Source organism: Chelonoidis abingdonii, chromosome 5 (assembly GCF_003597395.2).
Source record: "Chelonoidis abingdonii isolate Lonesome George chromosome 5, CheloAbing_2.0, whole genome shotgun sequence".
NCBI classification, from domain to species: domain Eukaryota; kingdom Metazoa; phylum Chordata; order Testudines; family Testudinidae; genus Chelonoidis; species Chelonoidis abingdonii.
In genome coordinates this window covers 26,390,138-26,407,059 of record NC_133773.1, presented here as the reverse complement: position 1 = coordinate 26,407,059, position 16,922 = coordinate 26,390,138, and the positions used below count along the sequence as shown (strand labels likewise).

The 16,922-nt window shown below is 40.9% G+C and overlaps 1 protein-coding gene across 1 annotated transcript in view; it reads right to left on the bottom strand.

Annotated features, from left to right (window-relative positions):
• BMPR1B (bone morphogenetic protein receptor type 1B) overlaps positions 1-16,922 on the bottom strand; it is a 109,923-nt gene that overhangs the window by 61,579 nt on the left and 31,422 nt on the right. The window lies entirely within an intron of this gene.

Sequence of the window (16,922 nt, the reverse complement as noted above, 5' to 3'; positions counted from 1 at the left end):
GAAAGAGGAACAAATGACACAGGACAGAAAAGCCAATAAACTAAGGGTTAGATTCACTCAGCATCTACAGAAGTGGAAACTGGAATATACCCTGCCACATAGTCACAGTGGCAGAAAATCCACCTGGAGACAAGTTGAGGAAATGTATCCTGCTCAACTATCCAACCACTGGGGTCCCGCAGGTGGCCAAGCACAGCCTTGAAAGTGATAGTGCAGGTTGAGAGAGGACTGAGCTAAGGAGCAGTAGTATTCATTACATCCATGTTGCCCCCACGTCGCTGACAAATCAATAAGAATCAGCACGGACATCTGGTCTTTGACCATCACCAGGAGATTAAGACGACAATATCCAACCTAGAAAACAACAAGAAGTCCGGTGGCACCCTTAAAGACTAACAGATTTATTTGCCACCAGACTTCTTGTTGTTTTTGTGGATACAGACTACCCCCTGATACATATCCAACCAAGATGCAGAAAGATTTAAAACTGAAACAGTAAGTAGGAGTATCAATGGATGAACCTGTAAACTTTTAAGGATTTAGTTTGATTAAACATCCTAATATTTAGATGTTTTATCCAAAACTATTTAGTCAGTGAGATGGGGCTAGAAGACTCCTTAAAGATGAAATTTCCCATACTTTCTGCTTCTGCTCAGACTCAACAATGCCATAAAGTAAGCTCTCATTGCTATGCTTTCAAGCCTCTCTTACAGTATTTCACTCCTTCTACTTTCAGAATTAGGATGCATAGAAGTATGTAAAAGGGAAATGAAATGGCTAACGAAACTGTTTAAAACGTCATGAAAATTTGAAAGGGGTTTGGATCAGTTCCTATTTTGTGTGTAAAGCATTACAGTGCATACATTGTGTAAAGGACCTGAAATGATGCATTACAACAAGTAAATCATCCTTCTCTCTCTCATATTTACATATATGTATCTGTGTGTATATATATATATATATATATATATACACACACACACACACATACACACTTAAAAAAACGTATCTGTACCAATTTACTGTAGTGTCTGAGCACCTCACAATCTTTCATGTACTTAACATCACATTACCCTTGTGAGGGAAAGCAGTACCTTTTATCTCTATTTTACAAATGGGGAATTAAGGCAAAGAGATGCTAAGGCCTGGTCTACACTACGCCGTTAAATCGATTTAAACAGCGTTAAATCGATTTAACGCTGCACCCGTCCACACTACACCGCCCTGTAAATCGATTTAAAGGGCTCTTTAAATCGATTTCTGTACTCCATCAAAACCACAGGAGTAACCCTAAAATCGATTTTACTAAATCGGAACTATGTTAACGAACTTTTCCTGTAACTTTACTAGCTGCGAATGAATGACAACTGCTGATTGACAACGCCCTGCTTGCAATAATCATTAAAAAACGCTTGTTTTAAACCCTGTTTTAAATTTAGAATGTACACTCATCACAGAGGTCCTTCCTGGCTTCACTGTCTGGGATAGTGGCTTGGGTGGGCTGGGAGGTTAATTCAGGGGTCACAAAAGCCCCTGGCTGCTGTGGGTAATTGAGAGCTGTGTGATATCAGCAATGTCTTCCTCTTCGTCTTCCTCATCTTCACCCTCAGCAGAATCCTCCGCCACAGTTGATATCGGCAAACCAGGCATCTGAATCAACGCAAGGGGTGGGGTACTGGTTGCACAAGCCCCCAAAATTGCATGCAGCTCAGCATAGAAGCAGCATGTTTTCGGACGCTGCTCCAGACCTTCCGTTTGCCTCTCTGGTTTTCTGGTATGCTTGCCTCAGCTCTTTAACTTTATTCTGCACTGTACTGAGTCTCTCCTGTGTCCTTCTGCAATCATAGACTTTGAAATTCTTTCAATATTTTTCTCATTCGTTTTGACAAACGGAGTTCTGTGAGCACTGTATCCTCTCCCCAGATAGCGATGAGATCCAGTACCTCTTGTGTGGTCCAGGCTGGTGCTCTTTTCTATTCTCAGGAGACTGCATTGTTACTGTGCTGATGAGCCCTGCGTGGTCACCTGTGCTGATCAGAGCTCCACGCTGGCCAAACAGGAATTGAATTCAAAAGTCCGCGGGGCTTTTCCTGTTTACCTGGCCAGTGCATCGGAGTTCTGACTGCTGTCCAGAGCGGTCAGTGGTGCTCTGTGGGATACCCCGGAGGCCAGTAACTTCGATTTCGCGTCCACACTACCATAATTGTCTGGGGATGGAGTGAAAATCCTCCCAAGAAATCTCCATGAATCGATATTGGAGGTACTCAAAAGCCTTTTCAGTAGATTTCGGGGCAAGGCGGCCTTATCCGGTCCCCCATTGTACGAGACTTTCCCCCGCAGGCATGCATCAAGTAATTCGGAATCATTGCTTCACAAAGCACAGCTGCGTAAGTGCCTGGACACTGCTCGCAGTCAAGAAAACATACGTTCTGCATCTTCCGCTGTTATTCTCACAGAGTATATATCATTCATTGTAACCTGGTGGAAATTGAGGAATTTTTTTTTATTAGGGGGGCAAACATGGCGATTTTCCTACTGTGCTGCCACTTACTCATGCCTTGCCCGTAGCTTGACTGTGGGGAGGGGAGGAAGGGTTGCGCTGGGCTTTCTGTGTTTGCCGAGCAGGGAATCTTCCCAGCTAGCAGCCACGCGTTGGGGAGGGGGGGGGAAGGAAGGAGGAAGATGAATAACAATTAGCTTACCTGATAGCAGCCATGCAGTGTGGGGGAGGGAAAGAGCGGGTTTTGGGTTTTGCTGGTTCCTCTTAACAGGAACAGGCATGATAGGTCACTGTGGATATAAACCCTGGAGAAGTCAAACATAAAGCCTTACCATGGCCGCATGGAAGCTGAATTATGATGCCAGGACCGGGACCTGCGTCTGCAGTGTGCTCTGAGACACCAGGGACACAGGCAATCATTATTTAAAGGATGCAAAATACGACCTTGTAGTGAAATCACATGTGCTATGTAAGGTGCATAGTTTTATCCACTGTGAAAGACTACAAGCATTGTTCTGTAAAATGTATCTCTTTTACATACTTCTCTCCCTGTTTTCTCTCCCCCATGCAGCTGCACACTTGTCTGTCCTCCCTACCCCATCCGGAAGGCTAGCTAAGATAAGGCGGAGGAGAAAGAGAACTCGAGATGAAATGTTTTCAGAAATCATGGAAGTAACCCGCAGTGACAGAGCTCATCAGAATGATTGGAAGGAAGTGATAGCAAAATACAGGAAAGATGCCAGTGACCGGAGGATAGGAGAGACGCTCGAGATGAGAGGTGGCGGCAGGAAGAAGAGAGTGGCGACAGGGCAGGAAGATCAGGCAGGAAGATCAGCGGTGGCGTGATGGAACGCTGGAGCTGCTGCGTGATCAAACTGAGATCCTCAGGCGCATGGTGGATGTTCAGGAACAGCAGCGGGGTTACAGAGTGCCACTGCAGCCCATGTTTAACTACCCTCAAAGCTCCCACGTTCCATATCTCCCTCACCCAGACGTGTTAGAACGCGTGGGGGAAGGATTTCTGCACCAGCCCACTCCTCCCCCATGGACAGCCCAACCAAAAGGCTGACATTAAGCTGAAATGTGCTTAATGGGCTTTTCCTTTCCTCCGATCCTCCTCCCAAACCACACCATGCAGGGATACCTAGATAATTCTGTGCCTCTTTTTATAATTACTTTTTAATCAAGAATACACCAAAGGAGGAGGGTGGGTTTTTCTTACAGGGAATGACTTTTAAGAAAGAATTCATGATTTTTAAGCAATACCAAATGACTTTTATACAGAATAAATGATTTTTAAAATATACTGACTTTATTTCCTTCAGCAAGCTGTAAGTAAAGGGGAGGGTGGGTTGCTTAGAGGGAGTCAATAGAGGCGGGAGTGTTCATCAAGGGGAAACAAGCACTGCAGTCACACCATACCCTGGCCGTGCTGAAACTACTTTTCAAGGCTTCTCTGATGCGCACCGCCTCCTGGTGTGCTCTTCTAATCGCCCTGGTGTCTGGCTGCTCGTAGTCAGCGGCCAGGTGATTTGCCTCAGCCTCCCACCCCGCCAGAAAGGTCTCCCCCTTACTCTCACAGAGATTGTGGAGCACACAGCAAGCAGCAATAACAATGGGGACATTGGTTTTGGCTGAGGTCTGAGCGAGTAAGTAATGATCGGAAGCGACCCTTTAAACGCCCAAATGCACACTCTACCCACCATCCTGCACTTGCTCAGCCTGTAGTTTAAACAGCTCCTGACCACTGTCCAAGCTGCCTGTGTATGGCTTCATGAGCCATGGCATCAAGGGGTAGGCTGGGTCACCCAGGATAACGACAGGCATCTCAACATCGCCAACTGTTATTTTCTGGTCTGGGAAGTAATTTCCTTGCTGCAGCCGTTTAAAGAGAGTTGTGTTTCTGAAGACGCGAGCGTCATGAACCCTTCCTGGCCATCCCACGTGGATGCTGGTGAAACGTCCCTTGTGATCCACCAGTGCTTGCAGCACCATGGAAAAGTACCCCTTGCGGTTCACGTACTGGGTGCCTGGTGCTCTGGGGCCAAGATAGGGATATGGGTTCCATCTATGGCCCCTCCACAGTTAGGGAATCCCATTGCAGCAAAGCCATCCACTATCACCTGCACGTTTCCAGAGTCACAAACTTTCGTAGCAGCAGCTTAATGATTGCTTTGGCTACTTGCATCACAGCAGCCCCCACAGTAGATTTTCCCACTCCAAATTGATTCCCAACTGACCGGTAGCTGTCTGGAGTTGCAAGCTTCCAGAGGGCTATTGCCACTCGCTTCTCCACTGTGAGGGCTGCTCTCATCTTAGAATTATGGCGTTTCAGGGCAGGGGAAAGCAAGTCACAAAGTTCAAAGAAAGTGCTCTTACGCATGTGAAAGTTTTGCAGCCACTGGGAATCGTCCCACACCTGCAAAACTATGCGGTCCACCAGTCTGTGCTTGTTTCCCGTGCCCAAAATCGGCGTTCAATGGGTAGAAGCTGCCCCATTATCAGCAGTAGCTCCAAAATGCTGGGTCCCACGGTTAGGGAGAATTCAGTCTCCATGTCGTCATCGCTCTCGTCGGTGCGCTGTCGTAGCTGCCTCCTCCTCCTCCTCCTCCTCCTCCTCTCCTGAATTTGCAGTTCATGGCTCAGCATAGACAGCACGATCGTGCGCGAGGTGTTTACAACTTGCACGATTGCGTTACTGATCTCAGCAGGGTCCATGGTCTCAGCAGGGTCCATGCTTGCTGTGCTATGGCGTTTGCTCTCTTCACCCAGGAAAAAAGGCGCGAAATGGTTGGCTGCTGCTTTCACAAAGGGAGGGGTGAGGCTGTACCAGCACCACCCAGGACAATGTTTTTTGCCCATCAGGCACTGGGCTCTCAACCAGGAAGTGGGAACTATGGGATAGCTGTGGAACAGCTACCCACAGTGCACCGCTCCTGAAATCGACGCTAGCCTTGGACCATGGACGCACAAATTCGAATTAAGGATCCTAGTGTGGACGCACTAAATCGATTTTATAAAATCGGTTTTATAAAATCGGTTTAAACAAATTCGAATTAATCAGGTAGTGTAGACGTGGCCTAAGTGACTTGCCCTGTGGAGGAGCAGGGACTTGAGCCCAGGTCTCCCATGACATATGCACCAGCCATCCTCTCTCCTCCACAGGTTAAAGAAGAACATCTCCTGAATTGTAAGTGGTCTCTCAATTATTTTTCTTTATACAGTGCAACATTCTGACACTTTAAAGCACTGCACTTAGTGTTATGTACACAGCCTGCTGTGCTGTATACTTGTTTTCAGTACTCCAGGCAATATTATGTTCTGCATTGATTGGTTTTTGTTTTTTAAATGCTAAGAAAAAACATTCAAAAGAGAAGTACAGGAGTCCAGACATAAACAAACAAGGTTGATATCAATTTGATTAACATGAAAAACCTCTAATATACAGTTCACTTTGCAGGCCACCAACCAAATATCTATCTATTTCAGTCTTCCAAAAGAGGGGAGCAGATGGCTGAGGAGTTTAGCAACAGAATATAGAGACTATTACTGGCTCAGAACCACCCGTGGTCAGCAACAACTGAAAGTTAGCATCTGCTGGCTGTCTGATTTGCAGCCAGTGGGTAGATGCCCACCTCACCAAGTCCATCATTGCAACTGCCAATAACTGGCATCCTTGTAGACCATCTCAGTGAGGAGCAAAGAACTGAATGGGCAAGGTGAGAGAACTACCAGGTTTCAGCTCATCAGTGAGGACGATGTGGTTTTGTGGCACGCTGTGTTATACATGTTCTGAGTAAGTAAACACCTTGTTTCTAGAGGTATCAATGTGACACTTCTCAGAATTACTAAATTAACTTTTTTTTCCCTCTCATGAAAGCTCCTTCACTTGGGATCCACTTCACCCTATTATACACAGAAGTTCCTTGACCACACTCTAAAATCAAGCAAAAGGTCTGGACAGGGAAAAATAAAACATCTTATGTTCATTAATATATTAAAATGTCATTAAAGAAAATCTAGCAAAAACACAGCCTCTGCCAGCATCCTAATTATTCTTTTCAACTCCCAGCACTCAATCTAATGCATCCTTCAGGATCTTGGCCAGCGCTGTTCAGAACATTAAACGTATCCCTAATTCCTGTAGAGCTTTTATGTTGCAACATGTGCAGTGACAAACAAAACTGAATCAAGTTTAAAGGCAAATTGATGCTACTTACTTTAAACCCTGAAAGAGAAGAAAGTGTGTGAATTCTGTTATATGGTTTGCTTCGGCTCAGCCTTGTATCCATATTCATAAGCATAACAGTTCAATGATAGGAGGTTAGAGGTGACTGAGGACAATTTTCTGTTCCCAATTAACACCAAGGCAATGAAAGCCTTGACTACCAGGCGCCATCACATACAAACTATCCTCCCTTTGTACAGGGCCCTTGCTCTCTGTAGAGTTCAGTGTCTCCTGACTGCTCTACAGTGTAAGCAGAGGGATCATTAGTTATGACTAGGAGAGTCTAGCAGATAATGTTGACTCTTATTTCAGGAACTATTAAGCTATAAACACAGCTCTGAAAGCCATTTATCTGCATTTTAGGATAAACAGTAGAAGCTACTCAATTAAACAGATTGCAAGAAATAAGCTATGGATGCCAAAGCAAGGGACACTTAAATTTTGCAATCTTATATCATAAAAATATTGACAAGGAAGTGCATATGCTATTAGATCTTATACCTCTTTGGGATATACGATAAAGAAATCCAAATCAAACTGGAATTATGAAATGGTTAATTCAAAGCTGCGCTCAGTTGTAACATGTAGAATTCACAAGTGTTCTCCCTTTCGATCCCAGTTCCAAAGTGGAAAATTCTAAAATGGAAATCCTCATAGAGAAGTAAGTTTCTATATGCACATTACTATCATTTGAAAATCTGATGCTATTATAGCACTATGTGAAGGAGAGAAATGTTAAAAAAGTCATGCCTTCATTTGCATTTATTATTAAAAGAATTTCTGTCTACAAGCCACAGTGTATAAAATTGAGGAGCGGGAGTGACAAACAGAAATTTATCAAATGATGGTTCTTTTGCTGCATCTCTAAGAATCCATATATGTTAATACTCTAAGCAGAAACATCAATGAAGTATATTGACAAACAGAGTGATTTTCAGCAATGCAGCCCATATACCCCCCTCTCACAAAAAGCTGTGGTAAAACACCAGGATACCTAGGCACTTGATGGAGGGGAAAAGCAACAACAACAAAATATGAGTATTTTCTTCTTGTGTCACAAAAATAAAAATAAAAAACATGCTTTCTTCACGATTCCAAAAGTAAAGGGATTTTCCAAAACAGTTTAGAGGTCAGAAAAGAGAACACACAGGTGTGCATTATGTCCATAACTGAAAGCAAGCAAGGTTAGGCTGGAATCTCATCCTGCCACTGACACATTCCTGAGGGCATTATAAATACTCCCTGAAGGAATATTACATTAATGCTGACTAATTTTCACAAACATCATCAATCTCATTAAACTTCCTCTTAATCAGCATTATTCAAAGCTGTTTGGCTGTCAACACTGAATTTGTACCTATGTAAAAAAAATCCTTTCATGTTCTCTCCAATGTCATTTTTTCTATTCAGTTCCATTAACAATGCACAATGGGTTTACTAAAATATATTCAGTTTCATCATACACTGTGACTAGTCTTTCAACCATGTCCCAACGACTATGCCACAGAGATTAAGAGAGAGGTTATGTTCCCTTAAATAAATATGCTGTAAGAAGGCCATTCTCCAAACAGTGTTTGATATATTTTAATATGGGGAACTCATCACAGCTATCAGGCAGGCACACCTCCCAAGGGATTTAATAGAATGGTGCTCCTAAATATGGAGGGTGCTTACCTAGTACTGTAATTTTATTTGTGCTGATATTGATCCTGCTTTCTTCTCCCAAACAAATCTCCCATTTACTTTAGTGGAAAGTACATTTGTATGTGTGTACACACACACACAATTTTCATTTAAGCTACCTAAAAATTATGGTACATGTGCACATGGTTTGATTTGTGCACAAAATAATCTAATCTATGCACCTTTGAAGTGGGAGGAGAAGGTAGCATCCTGCATGCATACATGTGGAGGGCAGTGTTGTCTAATGGTGAAAGCATGGGATGGCGAAATCAAAAGAACCTAGTTCTATTCTAGACTTGACCACTGCTTGACTGTGGGCAAAATTCTCTGTTTCTCAGTTTCTCCCTCTGTAAATCATGGACAAAAATATTTGTTTTTCTATGTTCAAATGAAAGGTATTATTCAAAGATTAATGCAAAAATATTCTTTGCAGAAGCTCTTTCCACCCCCTACTCTCCTGAAATCATCTTTTAGATAACCAAACCCCAAATACAACACAGAATAATCACATAGAGAAACTAGATACAATGAAAGGAAAGGGTATTTCTGACTTCCATAGTCACAATAAAAAAAATAAAGAATCATACCTTGAAATTATTAAAATAGTTTTAGAGCATTTCTGTTCCTACTAAGGAAAGCAGTAGACTTTATACTTTATTTCCCATTGATTCTACTAACTGCAGTTCATTGAGCAAACAGCTGAGAGAAAGCACTGGCAATATGCATACTGCTGAATAAGGAAATGCAGGCGACATCGGACTGGGAAGGTCGGTCCTCTTTGGGATGCTAAAAGTTTATCATATGAGTAAAAATATAAGCAAATAATCAACAGTGGAGTAATTTTGGACCCCAAGTTGGAAGGGCAAAGAGCTAGTTCCACAGATGACTGTTTCCCCCACTCTTTTCCACATGAGCCCCCCAACATCAATACAAGTCTCTCCCCATTCCCCAGGACATTAAATACACACTTTCTCTCTCTCTCACACACACACACACACACACACACACACACATCTCATAAAAGAAGAAACATTTATCATGATTCTTTGTACGAAGTCCACTTTTTTAAAGTTTTGACATTGATGTAGATGTAGCTCTTTCAAAATTAAATGCATATTTTCTCCCCCTTCCCATCATCGATCGTGATGCCTTCCTCCTCATTTTATAGGGTCCTACTCTAGGTATCCTCTTTGACTGCTCCCTCTCCATTGCCCTAAACATCCAGATATATCACGGTTTAAATTGTGCCATTTCTTTCCCCATAAATTTTCTAAGAACTGGTCTTTTTTTCCTGTCTCTGCACAACTAAACGTATTGTCATCTCACATGTTTTCAACTACAACTTCCTCCTCTTTGCAATGCCTACATCACCTCACTCCATCCCATTCAAAACACGGCTGCTAAAATCATCTTTGCTTTGACCAAGCCACTCCCTCTTCAAATCCTTCCATTGTCTCCTCCTTTACCATTGCATCAAGTTCAACTTCTTGTCCTAATCATCAAGATCCTTCTTAAATCAGCCCCTCTCTCTTTATCTACTCTTGTCACCACCATTCTGTTCTTGCCTTCCTTTCAATGTGAACACTGATCCAATGCCCCCAGGGAAACCAATGAAAGAACAGGTAGATCAATGTTCTTTCTTCGCCTTCCCTCATCTTCCTCTCAGCTGTGGTGATTGGTGAGAAGCAGAGCAGAAACAAGCAGAGAACCTCCAATTCTCTCCCCTGCTATACAAGGAGAAGAAGGAAGTGCTTAACAGCACTTATTCTCTCGCCTGTAGCCTAATGAACTGCAGGTTGTGGCTACTAAAATGGGAAATATGTATGCACATACTCATGATGTTTTCCCCAAATATACTACTGTTCTTCTCCATGCAGCGCACAGTCAACTTGTGGAACTCCTTACCTGAGGAGGTTGTGAAGGCTAGGACTATAACAGCTTTTAAAAGAGAACTGGAAATTCATGATAGTTAAGTCCACAAATGGCTATTAGCCAGGATGGGTAAGGAATGGTGTCCCTAGCCTCTGTTTGTCAGAGGATGGAGATGGTTGGCAGGAGAGAGATCACTTGATCATTGCCTGTTAGATTCACTTCCTCTGGGGCACCTGGCATTGGCCACTGTTGGTAGATGGACCTTTGGTCTGACCTGGTACGGCCGTTCCTATGTTCTTAGGTGATTCCAAGTGAAACACACAACACAAATCTTTCCTAATATATCAGTTCAAATTGCTACATATTGTATATGGAGGAAATCTTTGCTTATCATTGGCTGATAAATGTCGTGTGATATATCAATAAGTACTTCCTTAGGGGTCAAATATACTATGGTGATCAGAGCACTACAATGACCAGCAGAGGGGACCACCAAAGGAGTAAGGGACAGGAGGAAAAGCTCCACACCCATTGAGAGCATCAGCAAACTCCACGAGGGAGCAGAATTGGGACAAAAGGAGAGAATTGACTTAAAAGGTTTTCAAACTTTTTTTGCTTTTGAACAGTCCCATCTTCTTTGCCACGTAGTATTTGTAACTTTGCTTTCATGAAGTCTTTTTTTTTTTTTTTTTAAGTTCCTTTGCTTCCTTTAAAGGGAGTAAAAAGCCGAGGCAATGGTTTTGCCGCTGACAAATAGCTTGAGAACTCAGATTACAGGAAACAAGCAGACCAGAGTGATTACAATAGACAAGTGTAAGATATTCATATTCATGGTATGGTTATTCAGAAGTAACAGCACAGTGATTCTACAAATCCTTGCACTTTGATTAGCCGATTACGACTGTTGGGAAGAATAGCAGGTTTTGTATACCGAACGGTTATTGGGAATCAACATTAGAATGATTATGCAGATGAGACACCTAGAACCAATCAGAGCATAGGGAACTGCATTACAGAGGGCGAACTATATAATTATACTTTAACAAATGATCAGCATCCCTCCACTGTGACTGCCTGAGACAATTTATTTCAGCACAATTCAGCAGTAATGTAAAGGATCATACACTGTGATACAAATATGGGATTGTGTTTCTGAGTAAATAACTGTGTTTGCTTGCCCCTTAAATAAGATTTGTCATATATTTTTTACATTGTTCTCAATTTTCTTGAAACACAGGGGCACTCCTTTTGGGTGGATGATCTCTGATATACTTTTAAAATTTGTTCTACTTGGAAGCATGTAGGCTACTTGTTATGTACTTCAATTGAAATAAAAAGAAATGCCGTAGTAAACGGGGCATAAAACAGTGTAACAAGCAAAGTTAATGTTGTGCACAAGTTATTGATTTTTCACCAGCCCCTCAGTGCCTGGTTTGAAAGTTTGACCCCATTGAAATCAATGCATGTTTTGCCACTGACTTCTCTTCAGGCCAGTATTTCAACCCGGGTGTAAAATTAATGACAAGTCAATCAAATATCAATTGACTTGAGGCCTTCCTTGAAGTTACAAGATAGTTACTTTCACTGATGCAAATGAAAAAAAAATCAGCTGTATTGCCTGGCTGTTGCTTAAAAAAAAAAGAAACAAAAAAACCCACACAGATGGATATTGTTCCCTGACAGCAATGTCATTTAAAATATCCAGACAACTCTAAAAATGCACTGAATAGCAAGAACCTAGGTGCTTAAACCAAATATGTGTTTCATGCTGTGACGCTGTATACTTTCTGAGAGAAAGAAAAATATTTTTGCAAGGTGTTAACTTTTCAAACTGTATAAAATAGCTTATTTTATAGCTAGGCAAAGCTGTTAAATTAGAGTAAACTTCTTCATTAGTGTAATGTAGTGTAGCTTATTATAAATACCTTAAGCATAAGTAAATGCACTAGTTGTGCAATATTTTCCATCGGAATATATAAGGAAACAGATGCCAAATATAGGGTAAAGAAATATAAGAACTTATTTTTCTTCCTCAAAATATTAACATTGCTGAAGAACGTGTTGGTGGTCAAACCTCTGACGAACAAGAGGTTGTTTCTGTGCTGTATAGCCCTGTTATTGGTCTGATCAGACTTTACCAGGGAGAAAAAAAGAGGTGTTTGGATACACTGTAAATATGCACAGGGATTTTTTCTTAAAAAGTCTGTGCAATTCTTTTCTAATGCAATGCTTACCTAGTCAAACTATGGTGGGCGCTATCCTGCCCAAGCACAGAGGGTACTGGACTTAGTAGAATCAGCATCACCATGCCCCTGGACATGGAGAGAGTTTAAGGGCAAGCCCAGGTAAGCATGAAAGGCTGGGTCTGGGGAATCTATGACTATGCAGACACACTATCTTCCTCACGTATAGTTTACACTTCCATAGTGCATTCCCTCCCAAACAAGCTGCTCCATGGACTGGTGATGGCAGATGGGGATAAGTCACTCTATGGACTGGGCGAATGGGGCTGAATTCCCTTGCAAGCTTCAGAGAAATCCTGTAGAAGCCCATTTGCTTTGATACAGGACACAGTATTTAGCCCTAAATTACTAGTGGAAAAAAACAAATTCATTGTGTTTTGGAAATTACATATCAATTTAGAGTAAACTCTTATTTAAGGGGAAATTTTCAATGACTTAGCAGACATGATGGGGTCCCGACCCACAGTTTGAGAATCACTGAGTTAGACAATGGCCGTTTCACAAATAGTTCAAAGGCAGCTGTGCAGACACTCAAAGTAAAAGCCTTAAAATGTATTTAACATCAGAAAATATAAGAGTTGGATCTAACAATTCTCTTCTGTAAAACATAACGTTTGTCTACACGTCACTAACTATTCCTGCTCAATGTTTATTTCTCTATAATACCCTGCTTACAGATCACTTGGACGTGATATGTAGCGTGTTTCGCAGCTAAAGTTGACATATAAAACAGATGGTAGAAGTAACAAGCATGCCAATACCATACTGAAGCAAGCGTTACTAACCTTGTCCAAATTTAAAGAGATTTGTGGTTCTTTTGATCTTGTTTAAGAACAGAACTAGGAGTCACTTCACACAGATGTTCCATTTTCTGATTTGTACCCAGAAAACTAAGATGGGGTATTATTTGGGGAAACCGACGGGTGCATTTACATTGATAGCTGTGTTTTGGCAGTCAGTTTGAAGACCTGATTTCTAAGGTAAAAACAATTTGATCTTCATTGTCAATCTTATAAGCTATGGAGGTGTCAATATACTATACAGTGAGTTTATGGTACTGACCACCAGTACAATGCTGAAAACCTAACCTCAAAAAACAAAACAAAACAAAAAAACCTCATAACCAAAAGGCATCCTTTAATAATTACCTGGAAAAGTCTAAGAAACATATGTTTCAGACAAACCTATGACATTTCTTTGAGAGAAAAATACTTTATTGTAAAAGCTGCACATTTTTGTAAATTTGTATATGAAAATAAATATCAAATGAAGAAATCCTGGAAGAGACATTAAAAGGAGAGTGTCAGAGATTAATCAGAATTCTAAGTACAAAGAAAGATATGTAAACATTGCCCTTTAATTACTTTTAAAAATTCATAAGCTACATAGCCATCAGATGCAAAAGGAACTTAATACTAAAATAACTATTTCAGTTATGCTACATTCTGCCGTGTTAAATTCTTGCTGAAATTTTAATAGGATACAGTATTCAACTTCAGATTTGTCCTAAACTGTTGTGTTGCTGTGTGTTATTAAATTGCCACGATTCATCCAAGAGGTGGCTGCATTTCAGGGAAGAGTAAAGTGATTACTGCTTATTTTGTAACAATCTGTCATAGGGCCTGATCCTGAAATCTTTACTTCTTTAAAAATACTGAACCTACAGGTTGCAATTCTGGTCCATTGAAGTCAATGGGAATTTTGCCACTGACTTTAACGAGGCCAGGCTTTTACAGCCCAAGTCTTTATTAAGGCAAAATTCCCAGTGACTTCAATCCAACTGCACAGCTGATGTAAATCAAATGAGAAATGTACATATTGAGTTCAGTTCTCTCTTTAAGTACACCGGATGCCTGCAGCCACTCAAGGAAACTGGGATGGCACCACTGTAAACGAAGGCAGAACTGGGCTTAGTCGGTACAGTCTAAAATCTGCTCGTTTCCCTCAGACTTTCACAGTTGTCTCTATGCAGTACATCACGCCCACCTGGAATATCTTAACAACAGCAGGGAATGGGGACAGAAGTCAAGATCTTCTGCTCTAAAACCCCAGGCTCCCACTTAAAAGAGAATCTTGGTGAGCAGGAGCAGGGCAATGGTGCTCTAGCCAGTTCATTACAGCATATTTTTCATTTGCTTTACTATTACACTACAGCATCTTTTCACATTTGGCAGCAATGTGGTGGCATTGTGGTGGCAATGTTAAGGGTGCATTTTCCACCCAAGAATTAAAAGCACAACGTGGACTGTTTTATTGGAATAGCTCAAGCGAGCTACCACAAACCAAAATATGGTCAAATTAAAAACAGGTTGTTCGGCCACGGGTAGAATTTTTTCCCCTCATAAATGGATAATTAAAATAAAGTTATCTGTTTAGTAAATCAGATTAGTACTCTGACTTGTCTAAACTCATCTGAAAAGAAATCTACAAACTCTTAAATAGGTGAAGTAGAGGAAAGAGCCCATTGTTTCTGCAAACATATCTTATGACTACTGTACCATGCATCACACATCTCACCTGTCACATGGAAGCAGCTGTCCACTTTTGACCTTACAGAAAAGTAAAAGGAAAGCATCTGCAGCAGGGCACAAACCAGAGGGCTTAGTTAATAAAATACAATATTTTAAAATCTATTTAGCCTGCATTCACAATCTCGATTTTGATGGACAGCAATTCATTTATCAGTCCCCCCATTAACCTTTGTTACTTGTTTCTCAAAACCTAGCAATTAGTGTAAGGACAGAGGACTTCATTCCACTGCACTCCGACTGTTTGCTTGTATGGAGTGCCTTATCCCATGAAAAAAAATGGTGACACAAGAAGCATTTCTTGTAAAATTCACTGGCAATCATGGGTGAACAGGCGCCCCTTATCCCCGGTATTTCTTGGGCCTTGGTTGGGGGAATCATCCATCTTCCAATCTAGACCACGTGAGGTGGGGTTTATTAACTGATAGTATTCTAGGTAGTACTGTGGAGTCAGAGATCAACATTTCAGATTAAATCATCACAAGGAACCATTTACTTTTTTTTTTAAATGTCTACTTTCAACGGAGAGAAAAAAGTCTTACAGCCTATGCAAATCCATTATTCTTTATACCGATGTGTCACTTTGTGCCCTTGAAAATCTGACTCAGAAACAAAAGGATAATTTCCTGTTAACCTTTTTTTTAAATGAAGTTAGTGCATTTTATCCTTGAAAATCCCTAATACCTTTCAAACACTGTTCTGACATTCATTGCCTAAAACAAACATAACGACTGCCTCCTGGTCAGCTGCTAAACTCGATTTGCCTGTTGGTATGAGATTTACAGATGTCTTTGCTTTCAGAGCAAAAGATACTGTATAGAGCAAACTCCCTGTCTCTCCAGAAGCAACTGCCTTCCCATCGCCAAAGTTCAGAAATGTGTGTCTTGTGATGTGGCACATTTGTTTGTTTCAAGTAGCAGTGCCATGATGCATCCCAGAGTCCTAAGGAGATGTAAACTGTTTACCATGTTTTAGTGTAAATTATTTTTTCAGGCAAGCTTCCACAGACCCTTGTTTGTTTATAATTCAAGTATGCTACTGCTCCTTTACGGGCACTAATAGGAGAGGAAGTCTGAAAGTTTCTATTTGAGGAAAAGCTCTCATTTGTATTTCTAGGGAAAATGTCTTGTTTAATTTAAAAATAATTTTGGAAGGTAGAAGTGCATCGAAGCAAACAGCAAGTATCTGTTTTTCCTGAAGAATTTAATATTACAAATGATAGAGTAATACTAATAAGAGGAAAGTTCAGAGCTATCATGCAACACACTAATAAGAGTTTATATAGCAGCTTTCAGACACTATACAATACTTTTCTTTAAAATCTTCACAATTATATACATTTTATGTGTTGTACCCATCATTCCTAAGGTAGTAGTGGCTAGTTTCCTTCTGAAATGCTTGAAACGTACCAGGTCAACCTAGTACATATCCTGCTGAATAGTATTTGTCCCAGGAAGCAAAATGAAACAATAATGTAGAAGTTAGGTATTTGCATGTAGCTATGAATTTAAAAAGTTGCTCCCATCAAATATTAGACTTTCCACAGAAACCTAAATTAAAATGTCTACCTTTGAAAAACACAAATAGTTTGGAATTAGCACAGAGAAAATTTACAGCAATTTACTGCAGGGCCTTATCACAAAAAAAAAAAAATCAGATTGTCATTTAAATCTCGCAGATTTATGATAAAAATCCACAAAATCCACACAAATGATCAACCACCACATACTAAGTCCCCCTGGAAGTGTGTCTACTTTTTATTACACTGTCAGTATGTCATGTATTTTAACAGTAGACACTGTAATGCTTCCAAGCATCCCTAATTAGCAACCCATCTTACAGAGGTGAACTCATGAAGATGCCTATGA